Here is a 25,565-nt window from a genome sequence, read left to right on the forward strand (position 1 = left end):
GTGACCTTTGCGTGCCTTCGTTTGGACTATGCTAGCGTCTATAGTTATTATCTGCCAGACTTGTTATCCGTGAAATAATACAGCGCAAAAAATAAAATAAAATTGTGAAGTAGCAGTCTTTTAAAATATAAGGCTCGATCCAGGCAAAGTTAAGTGCTTTGAGATCCATTTATTTCCATTCTATTCATCATAAGGACATGTTATGAGAATGAGCATCATTGGCCACTGTCTTGATTTAGGTCTGCACTGTTATATGTGACTATTTCTGGATCAGGACCTAGGTTTATTATCACAAAATAAAAGACACCCTGTAGACATCCCTCTGTGTTCATCTCTCTCCAATATGAATTCATTTAATTGTTCTCTTGAGTTCAGCTACAAGGTATATTAATAAGCATTTGTGTTCATCCAAAACTTACAGCTCAGTTTGCTTATTGGATTTCATATCCTTACCTCGGGAACCAAAGCTTACCATATGTTTAATGAAGCATTCATTAGATCTCTTCCCTTTTTAACAAACATATTAAACAGAATGTGGTGTTGAGTTTTGGCCTCCAGCGACATCTGATGGGAGTTTTTATTTTATTTTTTATAAATATTTATTAAGATTTTACAAATTATAACAAACATATCAATACACACACACACACACAAACAAAAATAACATAAAAAACAAGTATAATTTCAATACCTTATTTTCTTAAAACTTATTTCACTGACCTCCTCATACCTCCCCTTTCTGCATTCCCATTTCAAAAATTTAATTCAGCAAGTCCTCACCCTTGATTTTATCTAATTATCATCCTTACTTTCCTTTCACTTAATCTTTACAGCTGTACTCCATTTAATTTTAAAAAACCACATTATTCTAAAATTCATAAATTTTACAGTATTTCTTAAGATAGTTCTTAAATTTCTTCCAATCTTCTTCCGCCGTCTCTTTTCCCTGGTCTCGGATTCTGCCAGTCATTTCTGCTAGTCGCATATAGTCTATCACCTTCATCTGCCATTCTTCCAAGGTGGGTAGATCCTGTGTCTTCCAATACTTTGTGATAAGTATTCTTGCCGCTGTTGTAGCATACATAAAAAATGTTCTGTCTTTCTTTTGCACCGACTGGCCGACAATGCCCAGGAGAAAGGCCTCTGGTTTCTTAGGGAAGGTATATTTAAATACCTTTTTCATTTCATTATATATCATTTCCCAGAAAGCCTTAATCCTAGGGCACGTCCACCAAAGGTGGAAAAAAGTACCTTCAATTTCTTTACATTTCCAACATTGATTGTCAGACAAGTGATAAATTTTTGCAAGCTTGACTGGGGTCATGTACCACCTATAAATCATTTTCATAATATTTTCCTTTAGGGCATTACATGCTGTAAATTTCATACCGGTGGTCCACAACTGTTCCCAGTCAGCAAACATAATGTTATGACCAATATTTTGTGCCCACTTTATCATGGCTGATTTCACTGTTTCATCTTGTGTATTCCATTTCAACAGCAAGTTATACATTCTTGACAAATTCTTAGTATTGGGTTCTATCAGTTCCGTTTCTAATTTTGATTTTTCCACCTGGAAGCCAATTTTCCTGTCCAACTTGAAAACCTCCATTATTTGATAATAGTGGAGCCAATCTCGCACTTTGTCCTTTAACTTTTCAAAACTCTGCAATTTCATTCTGATGGGAGTTTTTAAGGCACACTGTTTCCATGTATACAGGACATGAAGGAAATGACTCTTCCATCTTATACCTACCTATCTATAGCTAAACTATAGTGTATGGGTGCTAGAATCCAGATTTTGATCTAATGCGCATATTTGAGCTTTTAATTTCCACAATGCAATTATATTTATGCCACTATTTATATTTTCAGATTGTTTAAAATGATAAAAACCAGGTATGCAACACATAGTTTTATCATACAGATTGTTTAAATGATTGGGGCTCCCTTATAAATACGTCCACAGAAGTTACTATCCTGCAACTTTTTTACTCGCCTGCTAAGAGGAGAGTAGCCTGTGTTTCTATGCTGGACATGGAAGAGGGAAGAAGAAGAGTTTGAATTGATATCCCACTTTATCACTGCCCGAAGGAGTCTCAAAGCGGCTAACATTCTCCTTTCCCTTCCTCTCCCACAACAAGCACTCTGTGAGGTGAGTGGGGCTGAGAGACTTCAGAGAAGTGTGACTAGCCCAAGGTCACCCAGCAGCTGCATGTGGAGGAGCACAGTTTAGGAGACTACCGCTCTTAACCACTACACCACACTGGCTCTGCTTGGTGGTCAACATGGAAATGGAAGCTACTCCAGGTTTATGGAGGAGCCATGAAGCAATCTACTCCTCCTCGGCCAACCTTCTCACTTGCCTGCCTTGTCACCTATGACAACCAGGCAACTTGCTAAATACAAGGCTGACTTAAGGTGTAACTTAGTGATGCAATATGGTCACACAGCTAACACAAAGTTTGACAACTCAAGATGCAAGTGAAAGTAGCAGGGGCAGCGCTAGTGCACGGAGATGAAACTACAGCATTGTTGTGGCAATGGGGATATTAATATCTTGTCCTAAAAGCTTTTCGGTCAGTGCAAATGGACAGAGGATTGGTCTGTTAAGAGGATTTGTCCTTGTGCAGTGAGGGAGGGAGGAATATAGCACAGCAATTGAAGCAATTCATACAACAGTCTGAACTTCCCATGTCCATTAAGCTTTGGAATGCCAGGAGGTGCTATGACTGGCTGTGTGTTATATGCACCCACAAAGAGATTCATATCCAGCATCACAGCTGTTTCTGCTATTCCTTTCACTCTCTGGAATTGATTGGTTTCTGGAAGGGAAGAACAAGGGTATTTCATAGAATCATAGAATCATAGAGTTGGAAGAGACCACAAGGGCCATCGAGTCCAACCCCCTGCCAAGCAGGAAACACCATCAGAGCACTCCTGACATATGGTTGTCAAGCCTCTGCTTAAAGACCTCCAAAGTAGGAGACTCCACCACACTCCTTGGCAGCAAATTCCACTGTCGAACAGCTCTTACTGTCAGGAAGTTCTTCCTAATGTTTAGTTGGAATCTTCTTTCTTGTAGTTTGGATCCATTGCTCCGTGTCCACTTCTCTGGAGCAGCAGAAAACAACCTTTCTCCCTCCTCTATGTGACATCCTTTTATATATTTGAACATGGCTATCATATCACCCCTTAACCTCCTCTTCTCCAGGCTAAACATGCCCAGCTCCCTTAGCTGTTCCTCATAAGGCATCATTTCCAGGCCTTTGACCATTTTGGTTGCCCTCCTCTGGACACGTTCCAGTTTGTCAGTGTCCTTCTTGAACTGTGGTGCCCAGAACTGGACACAGTACTCCAGGTGAGGTCTGACCAGAGCAGAATACAGTGGCACTATTACTTCCCTTGATCTAGATGCTATACTCCTATTGATGCAGCCCAGAATTGCATTGGCTTTTTTAGCTGCCGCGTCACACTGTTGACTCATGTCAAGTTTGTAGTCAACCAAGACTCCTAGATCCTTTTCACATGTACTGCTCTCAAGCCAGGTGTCCCCCATCTTGTATTTGTGCCTCTCATTTTTTTTGCCCAAGTGCAATACTTTACATTTCTCCCTGTTAAAGTTCATCTTGTTTGTTTTGGCCCAGTTTTCTAATCTGTCAAGGTCGTTTTGAAGTGTGATCCTGTCCTCTGGGGTGTTAGCCACCCCTCCCAGTTTGGTGTCATCTGCAAATTTGATCAGGATGCCCTTGAGTCCATCATCCAAGTCGTTGATAAAGATGTTGAATAAGACCGGGCCCAAAACAGAACCCTGTGGCACCCCACTAGTCACTCTTCTCCAGGATGAAGAGGAACCATTGATGAGCACCCTTTGGGTTCGGTCAGTCAGCCAGTTACAAATCCACTGAGTGGTAGCATAGTCAAGACCGCATTTTACCAGCTTCTTTACAAGAATATCATGGGGCACCTTGTCAAATGCCTTGCTGAAATCAAGGTAGGCTACATCCACTGCGTTCCCTTCATCTACCAGGCTTGTAATTCTGTCAAAAAACGAGATCAGGTTAGTCTGACATGACTTATTTTTCAGAAATCCATGCTGACTATTGGTGATCACAGCATTCCTTTCTAGGTGCTCACAGACTGTTTGCTTAATGATCTGCTCCAGAATCTTCCCTGGTATTGATGTCAGACTGACTGGGCGGTAATTATTTGGGTCCTCTCTTTCCCCCCTTTTGAAAATAGGGACAACATTTGCCCTCCTCCAGTCTGCCGGGACTTTGCCTGTTCTCCAGGAATTCTCAAAGATGACTGCCAGTGGTTCTGAGATCACATCTGCCAGTTCTTTTAATTTCTGTGACTTCTCTTCTCTTGACTTCCTTCTACTGCCAGAGGAGGAGCTGAATGGAAGTGAGAAGGCTGCAAGGGACTTCCAAACCCAACTAGGAAAAGTATTTGTGGAATACTCATCTATCTCTTTTACTTGACAAGGATATTTGAATGTGGGAGGGAAATCTCATCTTCTTTCTGCACAGTTGGAATCAGCTGCTGATCAGTTGCTATCAACAAGGTGAAACTGGCAGAAACATAACTAATTCCAGTATGCTTGGGTTATGTGGGAGTTGTAGGGAGACAAAGTGATTTTTATGCCTAAAAACTCACTATTCCCCACTATTTCAGTGACACTGTTTGGAACATGATTTTCTCAAGGGTGCTGAAAATACACTTCCTTAATGTTATATACAACCCCAGCATACCTTGCTCTTCTTAGGCTCAAACATTTGAGTGACGAATGTAAGTACACTAATCTCATATTAAGCAAGCAAGCATACATTTTAATCAAGTCTGCAATCAGTGCTGTATTGAATAAGCAAGCAAAATGACCGGCTTCTATGAAGCAATCTGGTGTGTGCCAACAGGTTATTAATTTCACTGGCTCCAAATTAGAAAGCAGCTTGCTGCATTTCAATGATGCTAAACATATATACTTCTTATCTGAATACATATGACAGAAAATGTAACGCTATAAGACTGTCCAGATCTGTCCGTGGGGAGTCTGAGCAGAACTTTCTGAACATACTATCAGAGAATAAGAGTAGTCCACTTGAGAAACAGGGCGGTGGTATCCAATCCTAAACCAGAAACTGAAAAATTATCATAAAACAAGAAACAAAATCAAGGTCCAATATATATTCTGTAGCACCCAGGACAGCTCCCAAGCAGCAGACACCCTGCTTCAACAATTTCCAAAATCATCAAGAGCCCCTATGTCACCCATCATTCCAGCTCCAGGTTATAGTCTTTATTTGAGGAGCAAAGATCTTTATATAAGCCCTATATGAAGGCATCCCAACACCATGTTGACTGAACAAGCGGGGAGGGACAGAGGGATGACTACTCTGGTTCTGCTTTCCGTGTCCTTGGAGTTCGACAATGCCTCTTGCTAGCCTGGATAGAGGACGGAGAGATGCAGGTGTCTTGAAATGGCCAGCTTTTGCCTGACTGGAATGTACCCAACTGTACAAAGTTAAAAGGCATATCCATTAACTGTACAAAGTTAAAAGGCATATCCAAAGTTAAAAGGCTTTGCCCACTCTGACAATGCCCATCACTGGCATTTGGTCCCCAGAAAGATGCTTGTGGCTCTTGGTCTGAAAAAAGCTTCCCTATTCCTGTGTTAGATAAATGTGTGTAGATATATATATCAATGATGGGTAGTTCTGACATGGTGAAAAATACCAGGGCCACAGCTGGAGACAGTGCCAGGTGGTTGGATCCAGCCTAGGCTATGCTTAGTTGTTATATTCTAATTTAGATTAGAATGGAAATGTGCACAATTAAAAAACTTTTCTGCTCACCTACTGCTATCAAAAGCTGTCAGTGGGAATGCTTTTGAACCCCCCCCCCCAATAAAACCCTTTCGAAGAGGCTTTAAAGCAAATTCTCAAAGCAACACATTTCTGTGTTCTAGAGACTCTTCTATTAAGGAGATAATTGGTTGAGGGTTAAAGAGAAGAAGAATGTCTTATTCCTGCGGGAGTCTGCTGGCAGGTTTCATTTTAAATAACAGTCAACAACAACAAGGCTTCGTGTTTGCCAGCTGCCTTGTAGAAAGAAAAAGACCCGTCAAGATTGGTTGTTCTCACAGGAAAAAACAATGTTCTTTTGTTTTATACCCTAAAGTTGAATCAGATTAAAAGAAAAGGAAATGGTTATGTTCCTGTCCTACTTACCTGTCATAAGTTAGCAAAGAAAACAAAATTATGCTCATAGGTCAAAAAGGGAAGAGCAGGGGCCAAGCATGAGGCAAAACTGAAAATGACTAAACTAAAGACTAAGATATGTGCTGTACATAATGCTGTTCTCAGGCATGAAAGAGCAACAGGCTCTTATGGGACATATCCCTGAAATATTTTCTCTCTCACACAACCCTCTTTTGCCATGGCAGTTGCACTTTTTACTCAGCTCCAGAGATTTTTACTTATTGTGCCCCATGCTAAGCTGGCTCACTGCATGCATCAGGAGTTGGCTCCGTCTTCTTCGCACACCATTGCAACAGGACAAAATGAGGAAGATGGGATTGTGTGCTAAAGATATCAGTCACAGTGATCCACAGTGTTCAGATCATTAACATTCACACAACCTGCAGAATACATGGCATTGTGGCTAAAAGTTACCGTGCTATGGGGTGGTGGTGTAGATAGTTGATGAGTACCAAAAGGTTGGTGAGAATAGCAGAGTCTAATATTGAAAACTCCACAATGTATTCCACAATGATTTATGAAGAAAGATGCATGGTCTGGTCTGGTCTGATATGGTATGGTATGGTAGCTAGATCAGTTCTCATGTTATACTGGGAGGGAGGCATCCACAGGTGAGTTCTTCCACAGGTGAGTTCTCCTTGACTCATTTCAGAACTAGGCTTGACACACTGAACCCCAAATCCAGAATTCAGCCTCTATCATGAAACCATCAATATAATGGGATCCAATGGCTGGTGCCAAATTGTCCCCTGCACACCCTCCAGCCAACTCCTGCCCAAACAGTTTCTTCCATTCCACCTACATAAACTTTTCACTAGAGGCTTCTCTATTCATCTCTCATTCCCAATCTGCTTATTTTCTAAGATGCTTTGAGAACCTGATGGTCAAGAGGCAGGGTATCTGTTCTATAGCACAGGCAAACATGAAATTCAAGGTGAAGAAGAAATTTTAGGGGAAATCCATAATGCAGGCAAGCACTTCAGACTGGTTAAGTTTATATTTTGACCGAAGCAAATATGTATTTTGGTGATGTCACTACTTGTGCAAGGATAAAATTGCCCATTGGTTTCATCACTATCCCATCAGAATCTTATGAACTCCTGACAATGGAACAACTCAGGCAATAGAGTGTAACTCATTAATGACAGTAATATAGTATAAATCTAACCCAGAGAGAACCAAATACGAAGCCAGGAACAGCACTGAGCCTAAAATATGAAGTGAAAGATCACCTCTGCCCATATTTGCCTACCCAAACCTTCAGATCCTCTTCAGATGCCCTGTTCCAGGTGTCCTGGCCAAGTGAATTTAGGTGAGTGGCTACCAAGGTGACCTGGAGAGGCTGACCTGGAGCCTTCTTAATTGTATTTTCAATGGCATGTGAGGATCTTTATATTTACCCAGGCTTTTAAATTGTGCTTTAATAGGAGGCTATTTAATGCCATCTCTGTAGTAATGAAAATATTTTATTGCCTTTTATTTCACAGGTTGGTTTGAATCATGAGATACTGCATTTTAGCACTGTTTTGTTTGAAAGTCACCCCTCACACTGCTTATTGATGTGAGGCTATATAAATGAAATGATTAATAATGGTGGTGATGATGATGAAGATGATGTAACTAAGATATTAAAATATTGTGTTGGATTCAGACTTAGTCATGCTTAGAGTAATGCCCTGACATCAATGATAGTTAAAGTAGTCATGACATGAAATCTGATCTAACCCACTATTCTTTTGGGAGGTTTTGTGCATTTATCTCAGTCTGCCAGTCAGTGAAGTAAGCTCTGCTGATGTTGCTGCATTTGCTCTAAGAACGTCATTGTCCTAAATGGAATATATGCATCAATATTCATGGCATAATTTGAATCCTGTATTAAGCAGAAATTCAGTACTCAATTACGCAGAATAAATAATACTACCATTTTGCATATATTGTTGGCATAGCTAATTTGTCTCCTTCTGAGAATTTGCAATAAGATTATTATCCAAGCCTTCAGCTTCATGTAATATTTATTTACCGTTCCTTAGCCCTTTGTAAATCACAGGAATGGCAAACACATTTCAATACCAACATGACTTTATACAGTTGTCAGAGGGGGCACTAAAGAACAGTAAATCTACCAGTCACATACTATTTGTTCATGATTAATTCATATTTTTTTGTAATTCACAGCATTCTTCTTACAATTTCATGAGACTATAAAGCAAAGACAAATCATATAATATTGTAGTGTGACTGTAAGATTGTTTTAAATACATATGAAACTGACATGTTTTTAGTCAGAGCAATCATTTTGAAAATCTGAGATGTTGATTTAAATATTTTTATTTAATATTCTATTTGCCACTGGGAGCTTTTCTATGACTTATAAAAGTTTAAAAGGTGCATATTTGAATGTTTTCAGGTTGTGTTGTGCTTTTTAAGCAAGTGCAACTTGGAGCTTTGATATGAAAGAGCAAATCTTCAGTTTGGCACATCAAAAGAACAGCAATGAAAGATGAGAGGGGTTTTTGGAGGCTTCCCTGGTTTGATAAAGTGAAAGCATTTAAATTGTGTACAATTTTTGCATGTTTGTAAGTCACTGAAAAGTTTCCAAATCATGTGGTTTTTATTTTTCTCTTTGTTAACACCTCATGTTTCCAAGTCCTATGACAACATTGGCTAAAAACAAATATGTGTCACATATCTTTCAAATTATCCAATATATATTGGTAAAGATGTGCAAATTTGCTCAGGTTGAGATCTGACCACAAAATTGAATATTACTTAAGTCAGAATGTCTGCTGTACTCATATACATTGTCCCCCATGTGATTCAGAACCTTGATTGTGCAGGCTTCTGGAGCAAACTTCTCCAATTCTGATCTTCCTTCTCCATCATGTTGAAGATGGCAATGGATCAGAGATGGTACAGCGAGGGAGCACTGTCATATTCCATGCCCACGCCCCCCATGCATGAGGGGGAAGATGTGGATAAGGCAGGTGTAGACTTTGGTAATCTTCCATAATACGCACCCTGTGCAAGGTCAAAATTTGCCACCCCGAAATAGACCTTCTCAGTTATGGATCTTCTCAATTTTTGGCCCCCTCAGCTCAACACCCTGTGTGAAGGAATTGCCCACACCACCCTAAATCTGGCACAGGATAAGGTTATAGTCACAGTGATATCCAAGATGCAGTTATCAAGTATATGCCAGTAACTTCACAATAAAGCTGACTGCTTTATAGGCTGCAACGCAGTGCAAACTTATCTCAGAATAAACCCCATTCAAAACAATGGAACTCAGGCTGCAACCCAAAACCTGGGTTTTTGTGGATTAGTGGGGTTGCTGCCAAATCCTCAGCGCTGCCACCCACAGCGGCTTGGTTGGAAGGCAAAGGATCTGGAGATGGTGCACAAAGGGGGTCTGAATCAGGGCTAATGCCATCACATGACAGCAGTGGGGCTGAGGCTCCTCCCTGCCCCAACAGAGTTCTACCCGCACGTGCAGCAGAATGAATGAGAATCTCTATGCTAGGGAAGTGATGCTGGGGCCACTCTATGGGCAGATGACTGCAACTATCTGCTGGGCTGGACTGAGGGACATCTTTGCCCAATCTAACCCACCAGTCTGGTGCAATGAGTAAAGTTCTGAGTAAAGGATTGCACTGAAAATATTTTTATATTTATTTATTGCCTTAATTGGTATCCTTTCACTGAATGCCCTGGAACAACATTTAAAAAAAATAGAACACATCAAATAGAAGAATTAAGGTTCAATTAATCTAAGAGTCTCAAAAACCATAGCCTATCTACGACCACAATACAATAGGATGCAGACATGTCATTGCCTGAAAACTAGCCTTTCATAAAACTGCCTAATTTATAGAAGGTCGTGCGTCAGCAGCAATATTATATTTTGGCTGTGAAAGAGCTAATGGTGCTGAGGCTCTCCATTTAATCCATCCCTAACCCAGTTCATTAAAAGAACAGATGCACATTTAAACAATTAGAATTGGACTAAGGTCAGTGATGAATGGCGTGCTGCAATGAAGTCTCTTTGGCTAAGCTAACGGATGCACACAGCCTTTGCGGTTAGTTATGCAAATTTCCAGAATTTAAAACTGTATTCTGGAAGACCGCATTTCATCTGAATGGTTTCCTGGCCTGTGAGAAGCATTGCAGCACTAACGTAAGAGGGGAGGGAATCCCCACACATCAATAAGCAATATTGGTAGTCATAAACTTCAGAGCAGAGTTAATAAAAAGCCCTTTGTCCTCTCCAGTGGTTTTATTGTACAGCAAATGAGCATACTCTTTTTCTTGCTCACAAAACAGACCATCTACATAAGTGTTCTATTTGAAATTCATGCACTTGGAACAGCTGGAGTTGTGTGTCCATATGCCCAGATAGATACTCTGTCACAAATCAGCTGTTCATTGAGAAGTTGAGGGGCACTGCCTCTTATTATTAAATTACACAACCTCACACTTACCTCATTTTCTCACTAGATGGTTTTAGATAATCCTACAACTCTTCAGGCAATCCTAACTATCTATCATCTTCCTAATATTCAAATATATTTAAATATAACTATTTAACTGATTGATTAGTTAAAAGGCATATGATTAAGCATCTAGGCATTCTTAATCAGTTGACATGCAAGAATTATTACCCATCTTGATGATGTACTAAAATATGCCAGATAATTTTTCAGAGTAAAGCTGCCTTTATATTTTACTTATTCGGGAATATAGCCATTTGTTTTTAAGCATTTAATTGTCTTCTCATTGAAAGCTCAGTATTTGTAACAACATTTTAATGTATTTGTAACACGTTTCAGTGTTGAATCATGCATGAATGGGGCTTTCATTTATCAGCTCAGGGATCATCGTCTGTGGCTGTTAAGTGCTGTACTTCCAAGTATGACTTTTCTACACCATTTCTTGTTATCAGTGATGGCGTGGGAGGGGGGCACAGCTGCAGGATGCTTTTTCAGAGCAGGAGGAATGCCATTATCTGCCAGAGAGCCCCACTACAATTTTTGACTGTTCTTCAGCTTCTGATAGCTTTTAGGCAATATCACGATGAACTCCTGCACTTCAAAATTTGCCACTACACCACTGATCATTATTGTGCATTTAAACATCACCTCCCCTCTTCCAGTCCCCAAGGTATTCTTTGCAGAATAGACAGAACAGAAGGAAAGGTTTGGATTCATTTGCTGTGTCTTCTTTCAAACTATATTAAGAATTGATGCATCGGATGTTGCATTTATCATGGATGTCATCGCAGGGCTGAATTGCAAAAGGCTCTTAAGCCACGTGCTTTATTGCTGATGTTGACTATGGGCTTTGGCAACAATCATTCCATAAAAATTAAAATAAATGTAATTTTGTAAGCTGGTCAGAAAAAGGTCACATATTTCAAGTAGCTAATTGGCATTCCATCCTATTTTATTTATTTATTAAATTTATATCCCATGCTTCCTCCCAAAGGAGGGCCCTGGGCTGCATTTAGCATGATCAACAAATCTCTGGTGATGACTCCTTTATTAAAATTGGCAGTAATAAAAAAGACAAGCATTGAAGGATATCCATTAGAATCATTTTGAGAGGAAGGAAAGGCCATTTCATCTTCATATCCTTAGGAATTAAAAGGCAAATCCATGTTATGTCTGGCAGAGCCCTGACTGAGTTGGACAAGCAGTAAATCTGGCTGAGACTCAGGCTGGCAGACTTGAAGCAGCCAGATGAGAAAAGAGGTCCAGGACTTGGTCTTCCCTCTTACAATAAGTTGTTCAAACAGATACTCTATTTTAAAGTCTGAAGCTGTCAAGATCCAGGTGAAGCCTCTAATCCTGTCACCTGGCAAGCGCTGAGTCAGCCAATGGCAGCAGGGGTGGAGGAACGGGGTGCGGTGGGTCTAGGCTACCCCAGGTGTCACCACTAAGGGGGGTGACAAAATGCCAGGTGGCACTCACCACGGGGCCCGCAGTGCACCTGAGCCACGTGTCTCTCCTGGAAGAGACATGGGGGCTTGGGCATGCACAGCCTCCCTCCGCCCACTGCCTACACCCCCACCCCCGCAGCTGTAGGGCAGCTGAGTGGGAGGAGGCAGGCAGACTTTGGAGGCCCCGTGGTGTGCCCCACCCCTATGGGTGTCTCACCCCAGGCCCCTGAGCGGCTTTCTCCGCCACTGAATGGCAGCACTCGCTTCTGGCCAAGTTCGTGGATGATGACCAGCTAGAGAAAATAAGATCCTAGTGGCTCCATCTTCTGGAGATCTGCTATTGTGAGCAGTGAATAAAGTGCTTAGATCTGCTTGCCACTAAATTATATGTACAGTGGAACCTTGGTTGTGGAACATTTTGGCTTTTGAATGCTGACAACCCAGAAGTATGCTTCCATTTTTGAACGTGCCTCGGAAGTCAAATGGTTTCTGAGGCACATTATTAAAGAGATGCAGAAGAAGAGAAGAAGAGTTTGGATTTGATATCCTGCTTTATCACTACCCAAAGGAGTCTCAAAGCGGCTAACAATCTCCTTTCCCTTCCTCCCCCACAACAAACACTCTGTGAGGTGAGTGGGGCTGAGAGACTTCAGAGAAGTGTGACTAGCCCAAGGTCACCCAGCAGCTGCATGTGGAGGAGCGAGACGCGAACCCGGTTCACCAGATTACGAGTCCATTGCTCTTAACCACTACACCACACTGGCTCCCCAGAGCAAGACTGGGGAACCTCAGCCCCAAGAAAGTTGCCCATGAGGGCATGTGACCCTTGAAAAAGGTTCCCCAGTCCCTCTGCAGAAGGAGGCAGGACCAGTTGTCATGAATTTAGCCTGGGATCAGAGTAGGAGTGAACAGAAACTAAAGCACTGGCACCAGTTTTCAAAAGTGTTTATACATTTTTATACATTCTAGAGCTATCAGTCAAACAGCACATTCACACATGCCCTGCAGCAATATAGTAACCAAAGGTAGTTGCTCTGACTAATGAGTGGCCAGCCTAGTAGTACATAGAGACGGTGCAACAGGAGAATGTTGAAACTTCCCACTGCCCCTTTGGGTGCTGCAGAGATCTTCACCCAAAGATTGCTCAGCCTTCAAAGTTCTTGCACTTTCAGCTCAGTCTTATATCATGTCGCACAGTCATGAAAATTTGAGTAAATTCCTTTTAAGGCCACCCAAAGTTGGTTGCCATCACCGCATCTTGCGAGAGCTGAGTCCACATGATCACGCCTTTTTATCTATCCTGTATTTGAGACTTTAGGTTAAGCTGGTTTCTCATTGCTCCACTTGACTTTCCTCTGTCACATATGGCTTGGCTTACTTGTTTTGTCTTTGAGAGCCATTTGTTTCATAAGCACCTTCTGTGGAGAACCTGCTCCCTCTTGTGGTATAGTGTACTATGGCTTTGGATTGTGTACATTCATTGGCAAGGGCTCGTGGATGTCAGAGAAGACTTTGTCTTTGGTGCTTGAGAGACTTTCATGTTCCTTCCAGAAGGTAGATCCAGTCCTCAGAGGCACTTTATCTACAAACTGCATTCAAATTTCTGGTGGCCATCTGTCAAATGTTTTATTCATCCCTGCTTTAAAATATGAATATCTTCTATGAAAAATTTGATTGCAGTTTTCAAATCACTTATGCCAAGAAAATATTTTGACTGATTTTCCCCTAGCTTGATTAATCCAGGGGCTGGTAGCCTTGAAATGTTGGCCTAGAGGCACGGCAGAGATCCGTGAATTACTGGTGGCTCATCAGTAATTCACTACATGCCAGCCTTAGGTTGCTATACTAAGAAGTAATCATTGCTTTTACCTCTAGGAAGATGGAGTGCTGCTGTAAGAAATGCTGGAGGTAAGTAGGAAACCTCAGGCCATGACAGATGGCAAGCATGCAGCATAGAAAGTAATTTACTCCAGGAAAATGCTGTGCACAGTGTAATGTGTGTGTGTACAAGCTCTTGGTCCAACAAATGCAATTATGATTATGTTAAGAAAAATGACAATAACTAGACAAAGATCATACTGCCTACCAAGGAATCAATCTAGCTCAGACAAAAACCTTTCAATTCACTTCAGTAGGCATTTTAATCATCTTCAGGCATTAGCAGTGCATTCCAAATATAAGCCCAGATGTTAAAGTGCATCCTACAGAAGGAGGGCTCCGATAACATAAGAATATAAAGAGGAGTAAGATTTCACAGGGGGAAAAGGATGGTTAGTGAAGTATTCCGGAGACAGAAGCTGAAAGGCTAGAGTCCTAGTGGCTTGTGGAATAGTGACTTGCCATCTTCACAGTTTAATGAAAAACAGTGACCTAGTGATGCCCTCAAAACACAAATGTGCTCAAATATTTCAACATCAGTCACAATTACCAATTATATGAGACAATGAGCGGATAGGCTAAAAGGGGTTGTCCCAGACTATTTGATTCTCATTGTACTGCAGATCTATCAAGTGTAAAAGAGATGCAGGTGCCATTTATGGGCATTTGTAAATGTGTGTGTGTGTTAGTGAAATTAAATGCATATCCAAGCAACATTTGTACATTTAAACTCAATAGAAGAATAGAAGGACTACCTTGTATCACCCCCCCCCCAAAAAAAAAGTGGCAGGTGAACCACCCTCTTTTTACCAGATGTCCATATGGAGGGAGGGAGAGAGAGAGAGAGAGATCAATATATCACACACAATACCCAAAGTTAGAAAACCAGCATGAGTGTTTTGGGACTGAGATTTAAACTAAGGATTTCTTTAATTCATTGTAGTCTCTGAAATGGTTGCAAGACTCTTTGATTGCAAAACCTTTTATTTGAACTCCAATGCTTTGTAGAAACTAATTGGCACTAATTAGTGTGATCCTTTTATCTTACTCCAACCAACACAAATACTCTTCCCTCTTCAGCAGTACTATAAGGGACTAAGGAAGAGGGGCCCATTCATCCATACTGTCTTTAAGGACTGTTGTTGTTGTTGTTGTTCTTGTCAAAATAAATTTCAATAAAGTTGCTAAAGTCCTAGAGCCTCTTGATTAAATGCTTCAGCAAACAGAAGCTGTATTTCCCATAGCCAGAAGTGACACTGCCTTGTTGTGTACCTTTGAATTTATTGATCTGAATTGGCATTTTGAAATTGTTGCTTCCAGAAATACTTCCCTCTCCATGCTATTTAGGTCTGTGCGGATTCTAGGATATTGAACTTCAAACCACCAGGTTGAAACACAAGGATTTTGCTTTCTATATGCCACAACCTTTCCTATATTTTTCTGGTATGTCTGACTCTGTTAACAATACAGTGGTACCTCAGGTTACAAACACTTTGGTTTACAGACTCCGCTAACCCAGAGTTAAGGACTTTACCTCAGGATGAGAACAGAAATGGCGCGGCGGCAGCAGGAGGCCCCATTAGCAATAGTGGTACCTCAGGTTAAGAATGGTTTTCAGGTTAAGAAGAGACCTCTGGAACGAATTAAGTTCGTAACCAGAGGTACCACTGCATTGTGATTTTACACTAATACATAAAATATCAAGTATCATAATCCTAGTTGTGGTGTTCCCAGCAGTGCCCCCGAGACTCCATGCCCAGTGCGAGCAAACTAGTCACACTTACCTAAATCCACCTCTGTCCCTCTCAGGTCGGATCCTGCTAGAACCAACCCAAGCAAGAAAACTGCAGATGGGGTACAGATGCAATCAATGTACTTCCACAGCAGGATCAGCCCTGAAACTTGGTGTGCTTTGGTGCACTCTGAGTCTTCATTGACTCACAAAACATATGTGTTATAATCAATGTGCAATACCATTGCAGCTATTTAGAGAATGGGGGCCACTTGCTTAATCTTGTCCATATGACAGACAATGCTAGCAGTTGGCTGGGTCAGGCATTGGCTGAGGACCATATTGCATTAGGAACTCCAGCTTGTACAGAGTTACAGTGGTACCTTGTGTTGCGTAACCCCCAGGTTACGGCCGTGGCAAACCTGGAAGTAGGTTTGCTGGGCTATAACGCCGAGGCCTTGTGCCTCCCCCCAATGCAGCACCACCCAGCGGTGTAGCGTGGGTTCTCAGCACCCAGGACAAGGCAAGTAATTTGCACCCCCTAACCTGGGGCAAGGCAAGTAATTTGCGCCCCCTAACCCCTAACCTGCCGCCGCTGCCAGCTTCTTCTTGCTGCTGCCTGGGCTGGTCTGGTGTGGTTGTCAGCATCGCCCTAGAGCCAGTGCGCCAACTGGACTCATGCACCTCAACCCCGACTGGGCTAGGCGAGCTGGGTAGCACCGCCAGAGACCTCCTTTCTCACAGGAACAGGTCACAGTGCTGTGGACTCACAGCTTAGAGCTGAGAGCACCGGATTCACTGTCTCAATAATACAGTCGTTGCGCAGCAGAGTTTTGCAGAGTCTTGCAGAGTCTTGCAGAGTATAAACCACTCGGAGAGCAGCTCTGTAAAATATCTTCCTTTATTCTGTAACTACAACTATGATACAAAACTATATACAGAGCTGAATATTCTAAGCATAAATCAATGCTACACTGAGAGTCTGCAGCTGCTCTTAGCAGCAATCTTATCTCTAGGATCTCTAACACTCTCACTCTCTCCGATACACTGACTGACTGACTCTCTCTCACACACACAGATATGTTGCTGGGCAGAATAAGTAGATAGGCAGGACACGCCTCCTCTTCTCTGGAGAGTCAGCAGAGACCATCAGGAGATGATCAGGAGATTCTTGGGTATGGGAGGGGTGAAATCTCCTCAGTGGTTCTCTCCCACGCTCAGCGCTGCGCTGGGTGGCCGCTGCACTGTCCCTCCCCCAGATAGTCCCTCGCTCTCTCTCCGCACCGCACGCCTGGCACCCCCCCTCCACAGTGGGCAGCGACCCGGCGGCTCGGATCGGATTTGTACAGCCAGCACTGCAGTGAGAGAGAGTGAGTGAGCCAGGCAGGGGCAGAGAGCTGCAAGTGTGAGCGCCCCCCCCCCCGATGTTGCGCCCGGTGCGGCCGGCCCCCCCTGCACCCCCCACGCTACGCCACTGGCACCACCCAGGATTCTTCACTCTGGTCTCCCGTCATGCTGGTGTGACCCATATCCTCTTGTGACATGAGCACACAACCAGCAGAGTCCAAAACAGAAGCGTTAGCCTTGAGGTGTAACATCTAATCCTTATTTATTGTAACAAAATCAAACATAACAGTACAAAATAAACATGGCTCCTCTTTCTCTCTCTTCCTGGGAGAGAACACTGAAACAAAGCATCACTGTGAGAGAACAGTGGGAGGAAGGGAGCAAACAGCGTATCTCCCTTTCCTCTTCTATAGCTTTAACAATCAGCAGCTGAAATGCATTACATACAGACACGTGATCCAACAATCCTATATCTGCAGCATAGTGAGGGGTGAAATTCTAATAGGGTTCGCGCGTGTGCTGAAGCGGTCCTCTGGTTACGAAATTTTCAGGATACGGCCAGGCCCCTGGAACGGATCCCATTCGTAACCGGAGGTACCACTGTATTTAAATTATCCTGACCAGCTAACCTGCCTCTTCCTCTTCCTCAGATTGGAAGGACATATGTCCACAGTAATAATAATAATAATAATAATAATAATAATAATAATACCCCACCCATCTGGCTGGGTTTCCCCAGACACTCTGGGCGGCTCCCAATCGAATATTAAAAACACAATACAGCATTAAACATTAAAAACTTCCCTAAACAGGGCTGCCTTCAGATATCTTTTAAAAGTAGGATAGTTGTTTATTTCCTTGACATCTGATGGGAGGGTGTTCCACTGGGAGGGCGTCACTACCAAGAAGGCCCTCTGCCTGGTTCCCTGTAACCTCATTTCTCGCAGTGAGGGAACCACCAGAAGGCCCTCAGTGCTGGTTCTCAGTGCACAGGCTGAACAATGGAGGTGGAGACACTCTTTCAGGAATACAGGACTGAAGCCTTTTAGGGTCATATTAGGTTACCTGCAATTAACTAAAAAGCAGAAAAATAAACTCTAGTTGGAAGCAATCCACACATGCCTTTTTCCTCATATTCTTTCTCTCTCTGGTGTAAAACCATGCATTAAACACTTAAGTATCTGTAATGCAGGCTAATATGAGCTATATGTTTTTTTAAATCCCCATTTTACAGATTGAGAACTGAGGTTGAGAAATACCGGTTCGCCTAACTCTTCAACAGATGTTTCAATTCCGGCAGTTTAATCAAAGTCTGCCCAGCAGTTTTAAACAGTCTGGTATATAGTAAACAATCCATTTGTGCTGCTTCACTGAGTCAAGTGCAATTTTTGAACCTCTGTTCTTAGCATTTCAAGACCTTGTCTAGGAGCAGGGAACATTTACGTAAGAAGGGCATCATTGTTCCTTTGTGCAACCTTTAAAGAAATCTGCAGTGGTTTTTATCATTATTGCTTCATGGAACTCGGCTTTCTGAAACCATTTAGCGGCTCAGAGTTATGGCAACTCCAGATCTTTCAAGGAAAAGTGAATCAGAAAGAGAATGGCATTTTCTTTAGAGTTGGCAGCCAAGTTTTCCCAAGCCACTTCCAATGAAAAAAATCAGGGGCTCATAAAAAAAATCTGCCTGAAATGGCCATCTTAAAAAAGAAATCCTGAGCCAAAGTGGAATTCCCAATTTATCTCCAATTCCATTCTCACAGCCATCACCCTCCCGATTGCTTTCTTTGGTAATCTCAGTACCAAAAGCATCCCCTTCCTCTCTCTTCTCTTACCTGGCAAGCATACGAAGTAAAGAGGAGGGATGTTTGATCTTTCCCTCTTGCATTCTCATTACCACCATGCCTGGGCACAGCAAAGGGGTCTATGGGACACAGTAGTAGCCCTTGAGAGAGAAATAACTGCCATGACTCAAACTTTGCACCCTGGTGTGTTGTTCATGGTGATGAAGAACAAAAGAATAGAAAGGGAAGTGGAGAGTATTTCAAAAAGTGGGGTTGGCATAAGAGGCGTCTTGAAGACAAGATAGTAGTGTGCCATTTTTCCAAGTCTCCAAATAGCTAGATAAAACAAGTCTGAGTTCTTTTTCAATATTATTTTTTGTGGGGGGCGGGGAGCTCTGGTCATTTTCAACTTACTCTGAGGTGAGTGGGAAAGCTCTCACCCATGTCTAATTTTCTTGCCATTTCAGTTCAGCAAAGTCTTCCACCACTATCTCCTGACAGCTTCGGGCTTTTTAATACCAATGTGAAGGCATTGTGAAATTGTCGTTTATAGTTTTCTAATCCTTGCTGTTCTAGGAAAAGCCTGACTGATATAGAATGAAGAGCAGGCCTGTCTATGAAGTCCTATTGCACTATTTGCCACTAATGAGACAGTAAATGTTTCCATCGGTCTTGACATATAATGAGCCTATTTAGTCCAGCACCCTGTTCTCACAGTGACTAACCAGATGTCTGTGGGAAGTTTGAAAGCTAGACATGAGTGCCACAGGGTTCTCTCCTTCTGCAGTTTCCAGCATCCATGGAGGCAGAGAATAGCCACTGTGGCTAGTAACCACTGATAGCCTTATCCTCCATGGATTTGCCCAATTATCTTTTAAAGCCATCCAAATTGGTGGCCACCCCTATCTCTTGTGGGAGAGAATTACATAGTTTAGCTATGTGTTATGTATGGTATGGCATGTGATCTTCTAACCAAGGCAACAAGGAACTGAGCCAAAGTCTTCTCTCTGGCTAATATAGAATAATGCTTTGCTATCTTCTTCCTCCCATTTTAGTTCATTGGAAAATAGTGAAATTAATCTTTCTTTCAAGTTTATTTTAATGGATGTCAGTTGTTAAGCTTAATGATCTGAAATTACCTGAATCCCTGGAAGAAGTCCCATATGGGACAGTGCTATGTACCTATGCATTGCCATTTACATGGTGAGGCCGGATTCCCCCAGCTCACCGAAATAAATACACAAACACAAGAATATTGGGTTAATGGGATAAATAAAGCCACAACTTTATTGGTTACAGATGTGAGCGGTTTGGCTTAGGCAATTAGGTAAAGCAAGACTATAAACCAGGCATGTCGAAAGTCTGTTTTGGGGGCCTAATCTGCCCCACTGGTTGGTTTAATCTGGCCCCTGTGGCAGTTTATTTCCTGGGGTAAAATCCTAAAAAAACTTAACAAGTTCAATCCTTAAAAAGGTCAACAACTTTCGTTGACCCATTGGTTGGCCCTCACAGCCCTTCACTTCATCAAATCTGGCCCTCTTTGAAAAAACTTTGGACACCACTGCTATAAACTGTCTCCTGCCTGACTGCAGGAAGTCTCTTTTAGGGTCAACCACCAGAAGGGGGGGGGGAGTCCTATGATTTAAGAAGAGGAAGAAGAGTTTGGATTTGATATCCCACTTTATCACTACCCGAAGGAGTCTCAAAGCGGCTAACAATCTCCTTTTCCATTCTTCCCCCACAACAAACACTCTGTGAGGTGAGTGGGGCTGAGACACTTCAAAGAAGTGTGACTAGCCCAAGGTCACCCAGCAGCTGCATGTGGAGGAGCGGAGACGCGAACCCGGTTCCCCAGATTATGAGTCCACTGCTCTTAACCACTACACCACACTGGCTCTCTGATTTACATCAGTTGATCCCCCGCCCTGCCCCCGCCCCCATCACCGTTGGGGTCGTGGTATGGCCCTAGCCCACGCCCAGGCTTCTGACAGGAACCACACTCCCAGATCCCTTTAACGGGATACCCATGACATGGAGGGGCAGGCGGAGGCAACAACCTCCCCTCCCACAATAAGGCTTACCTTAGAAAGTTGTGATGATTGCGACTAGGTAGGCGAAAACCAAATGGCGTGCCAATTTTGCCAAGTGGAAAAATTCCTACCTGGCCCCAACAAACAGGCAACTGACATAAGTCATAGCAAGGCCAATAGTCAAACCAAGCAAGAAAAGAGGGTGGGTGGGCTGGGAGATCCTGAACTGGAAGCAGTGGAGGCCGTCTCCCTAGCTGCGCCACGGTTCAATCATGGGTAGCCACGCCCCCAGGCAGCCCGATTGGCTGGCCGGGAACGTGATGCAGCCTGGGATGCCGCTGACGTGGGCTGCGTACCTCCACCCACAGCCGAGTCGCAGGAAGGCCCCAGATTCCCACCCGCTAAGCAGCCCTCCAAAGAGGGAGAGCTGACTTATCTCAACCTCCAGGCTATTAGAAATGTTTCTGTATGCTCCTTATTTACTCTAACATCTTCAGATGACAGCAGTTCACTTACAAAATCCTCTGTGGGTGGTTGTGTAAAAGATTGAATCTTTGTGCAGTGTTTTGTTTCCTTTCTTACCAAAACTATTTTTTAAAAAAGCAATGTTTGCTTTTTTAAAACGACTGAAAGATTGTAGTTTAAAAAGAAGTGAGGGGGCTATATTGATCCTGTTGGAATCAGAGACCTGTTGACCTCTGTAATGTGCTTATTGGGCATCTTGATACTTTTCTTAATTGCCTCACAGAATGTGATGAAGCGGTGTGGTACTAGTAAAGAGAGGATTCAAATCTACAGCCTCAGTTTTCTGAAATAAAGATGTACATTAAGGGTCATTTTCCTTAGTTATTTCTCGCCTTTTTAAAAAAGATACCATTATAATGAGTCAAATTTAAAAGGCTGGTTCAGCTGGACTTCTGGGGGAGACTTCAGTGTGATTGGCAGTAATGAGAAAGCTCTTCATAGGAGCTGCTCTTTTTCCTTCCTCAGAGCACAGTTCTTCTGACAAGGGAAGAAATATTCAGTGTGACACAACATGCCTCAATGTGGCTGTTACTGAGTGTGATCACACATCTCCATGTGGTTGTCACTGCTGCTTAATGTCCAGAAAATGACCAGTTATGGCTGAGTGTCTACATCTGAACTGGAAGCCTTTCCCCAAATTTCTAATGGGTGATGAGGGATATGCCCTTTGAACTTCTTAAGATACATTTTCGCTTTCTATTATTTTATTGCATATTCTCCAAGCTAAAGCCTTCCAACTATCTTGAACAGAAAGGAGGAGAAGACTCTGCCATTTACTTTTCATTTGCCAACACAGCCTCACCAAGGAGCTGTGTATTAGAAGGAGCTACTGTAAACTTGATTCCCAAACCTACAAATAATGTGTGTGTGTGTGTGTGTGTGTGTGCGCGCGCGCGCGCACGCTTTTAATGGGAGCAGCAATTTTTGTTTCTTTGTTTCGGTGCAAAATACGTTTTGTACCAAGAAGGGGCACAACAATTCCTTGAATCAATCAATCTTAAACTTATTTCAATCTGCAGGTGGTGTGGTTTTAATTTCATTGTGGCTTTTACTAGTCATGAAGACTATTTGTGTCTGCTGTGTCAGAGGTCATATGCCACTGAACATCAGTTACTGGGGATCATGAATGGTGAAGTGTTGTTATGCTTGTTTCCTGCTTGTGGACTTCCCATAGGCATCTGGTTGGCCACTATGGAAAAAGGGTGCTGGACCAGATAGGCCTCTGGTCTGATCCAACACGCCTTGTCTTATGTTTATTGACTGACTTAAATATTTCACCCCCACCCACCCACATACAGATGTGTACAAATTTGCCATTCATGTCTTAAGGTCATATATTTATTATTTCTGCATATGTCTGGATTGAGAACTTTGTAAAATGTCCCCCCACCTCACTACCATGTACTCTTTCCTCCTCAGTTTCTCTCTGTCCTCTTGTCCTTGATTCTTTCTTCCTCACTTTCCATTAACTTATTTTACACCTTTTCTCCACATTTGCTTCTTACTAGAGTGCTAAACCAATGACTTGCACCTCCAAGTCAATATTCTGAGCCACCCCATTTGAAGGGACCCAAGAGTGCACCCATGAGGAATGCTTAATGGGGGCTTGCAATCTCAATGAGCTACCAGCAATTCCACGTCTCAATAAGGATAGTCATACATAAACATAAAGTAAGAATGCTAATAGAATTTGCCTTTTTGGGTGAGGGGTCTTTCATCATGATGCCACACAGAGTCCACTGATATCCAATCTGTGTCAGCTAGCTGCAAGCCTTTTTGGTTTCAAAATTCTGGTCTTCAGGAAAAATAATAATCAAAAACCAAAAATAAAAAGGTGGCAAAAGCTTTTAGCAATGTGGTCCCTACAGAGAGTGACCCAATGACATCAAAGATAGTAAACAGGAAGAGAGGTTCGCCCATCCTTAGAAACAAGCCTCTAAAGCATTTTACTGCCACAAGTCATTTGAGAATGATGGCCTTACCTTTCACATGTCCTTCAAAGTTAAAGGTTTCAAATCTAAGACGTAGAACTTTGCTTCAAAGTACTTGACAAAGAGCACGTAGCTAGAGGCAGAACACACAGAAGGTCTATGCTTATCTCCTCACATCTTCATTTAACAGATCAAAGGGTCAGTGATGGAGGGCTGGCATAGTGTATGACTCCAGGGCAGGAGCGGGGAGCCTGTAGACCTCCATCTATTGATAGTCTAAAATTCAGATCAGCCCAGATGAGCATAGTCAATGGCCAGGGATGAGGCACATTGGACTCCAGCAACATCTGAAGGGCCAAGGGTCCCCCACCCTTGCTCTAGAGCAGGATTTCCCAAACTTGGGTCTCCAGCTGTTGTTGGACTACAACTCCCATCATCCCTACCTAGCAGGACCGGTCAGGGATGATGAAAATTGTAGTCCAACAGCAGCCAAAAAACCCCAAGTTTGGGAAACCCTGCTCTAGAACCATACAGTGGTACCTCGAGTTACAGACGCTTCAGGTTACAGATGCTTCAGGTTACAGACTCCACTAACCCAGAAATAGTACCTCGGGTTAAGAACTTTGCTTCAGGATGAGAACAGAAATCGCATGGCGGCGGCGCAGGAGGCCCCATTAGCTAAAGTGGTACCTCTGGTTAAGAACAGTTTCAGGTTAAGAAGGGACCTCCAGAACTAATTAAGTTATTAACCCGAGGTACCACTGTAATAATATTGGAGTGTATTGTACAAGTCAGAAGTTGTGGAAGAGGGTCTATCTGTGTGAGGGATACAGCTACTCACGCTTTCTGAAGCAATATACTTCCAACAGTTCTGATTACAATTGTACTGGTGAGTACCATCACAAAAAGCAGTACACAAGGACCATCACCTCTCTCTTTCTCTTTCTCTCTCTCTCTTTCTTTCTTTCTTTCTCTCTCTCTCTCTCTCTCTCTCTCTCTCTCTCTCTCTCTCTCTCTTTTCCTGCCCATGGCAGCCACTTGGTGCTAGTACTCACAGTCCTTTCAACAAGATATGAGCAAGGATGCCAAAAGGATTTCCTGGGCCCAGTACACTTTATTTGGATCAGACCCCTGCCCTGTCCAGCAACCTATTGCCAGCCCATTGTGACCCAGACCACAGGACTGACTCAGGCTCTATCCAATGATGTCAAAATATCTCTCATCACAGGATGGGGAAAGATGCCTTAAACCCCACATCACTCTCTGTTAATTTTCCACTCTTTTCTTGGAAACTCCTGCTCTTTTTTCTGGGTGGACAATGGTATGAGTTGTTTTCAGAGCATTTTATCTCTGCATCCTCTTGTTCTTTCCCTTTGACAGTATTCACTGGGAGAGCATTTACATGGTGGACAGGCTGCAGACATGCCAACAAAGAATCTCTAAAAAGATACTGAAAGTATCCTATTTATCTCTAAAACCATGGAACAAAGAAAAGGGAAGGATAGATCTAAAAGACACTACAATTAATGGTGTTTGAACTAACTTCACAAATGCTACTTTGGAGAGCTAAAGGATGTATGATTCTTGTAATCCCACACTGCTACAGCTATACCTCTGATTAGAAGCAGCACAGCCTTTCTTCTTCTAATCCTTTTTTTAATAATCAGAACAGTCTCAATTCATCCTACAATAACGTACAGGGTGTTAACACATTGCCCAGCTCTACAGGGAACCTTCCCATGAGGAAAGTGGAGTTCTGTCACATGCACACACACAGGCACAGAGAGAGAGAGAGAGAGAGAGAGAGAGAGAGAGAGAGCTTTCTCCAAGGACAGACCTTCAAAGCAACATTCTAGCAAAGCAATGGAGAAATGCTACATTGCTTTTCTAGATGATGTGTGTTTAAAGGGTTGGCCCTGGAGAAACTTGAAGGGGGCAAAATAAATGCCCTGGGCCGAGGGAAGCTTGTGCTTTGAAAATACTTCTCTTCAACTCAGAAAATACTTCTCTTCAACTCAGCCAGGGACAAATAGCAACAAATACAGTGGTGCCTTGGGTTACAGACGCTTCAGGTTACAGACTCCGCTAATCCAGAAATGGTACCTCGGGTTAAGAACTTTGCTTCAGGATGAGAACAGAAATCGTG

The sequence above is a fragment of the Podarcis liolepis genome, assembly GCF_965112155.1.
Source record: "Podarcis liolepis genome assembly, chromosome: 2".
Classification (NCBI taxonomy): Eukaryota; Metazoa; Chordata; class Lepidosauria; order Squamata; family Lacertidae; genus Podarcis; species Podarcis liolepis.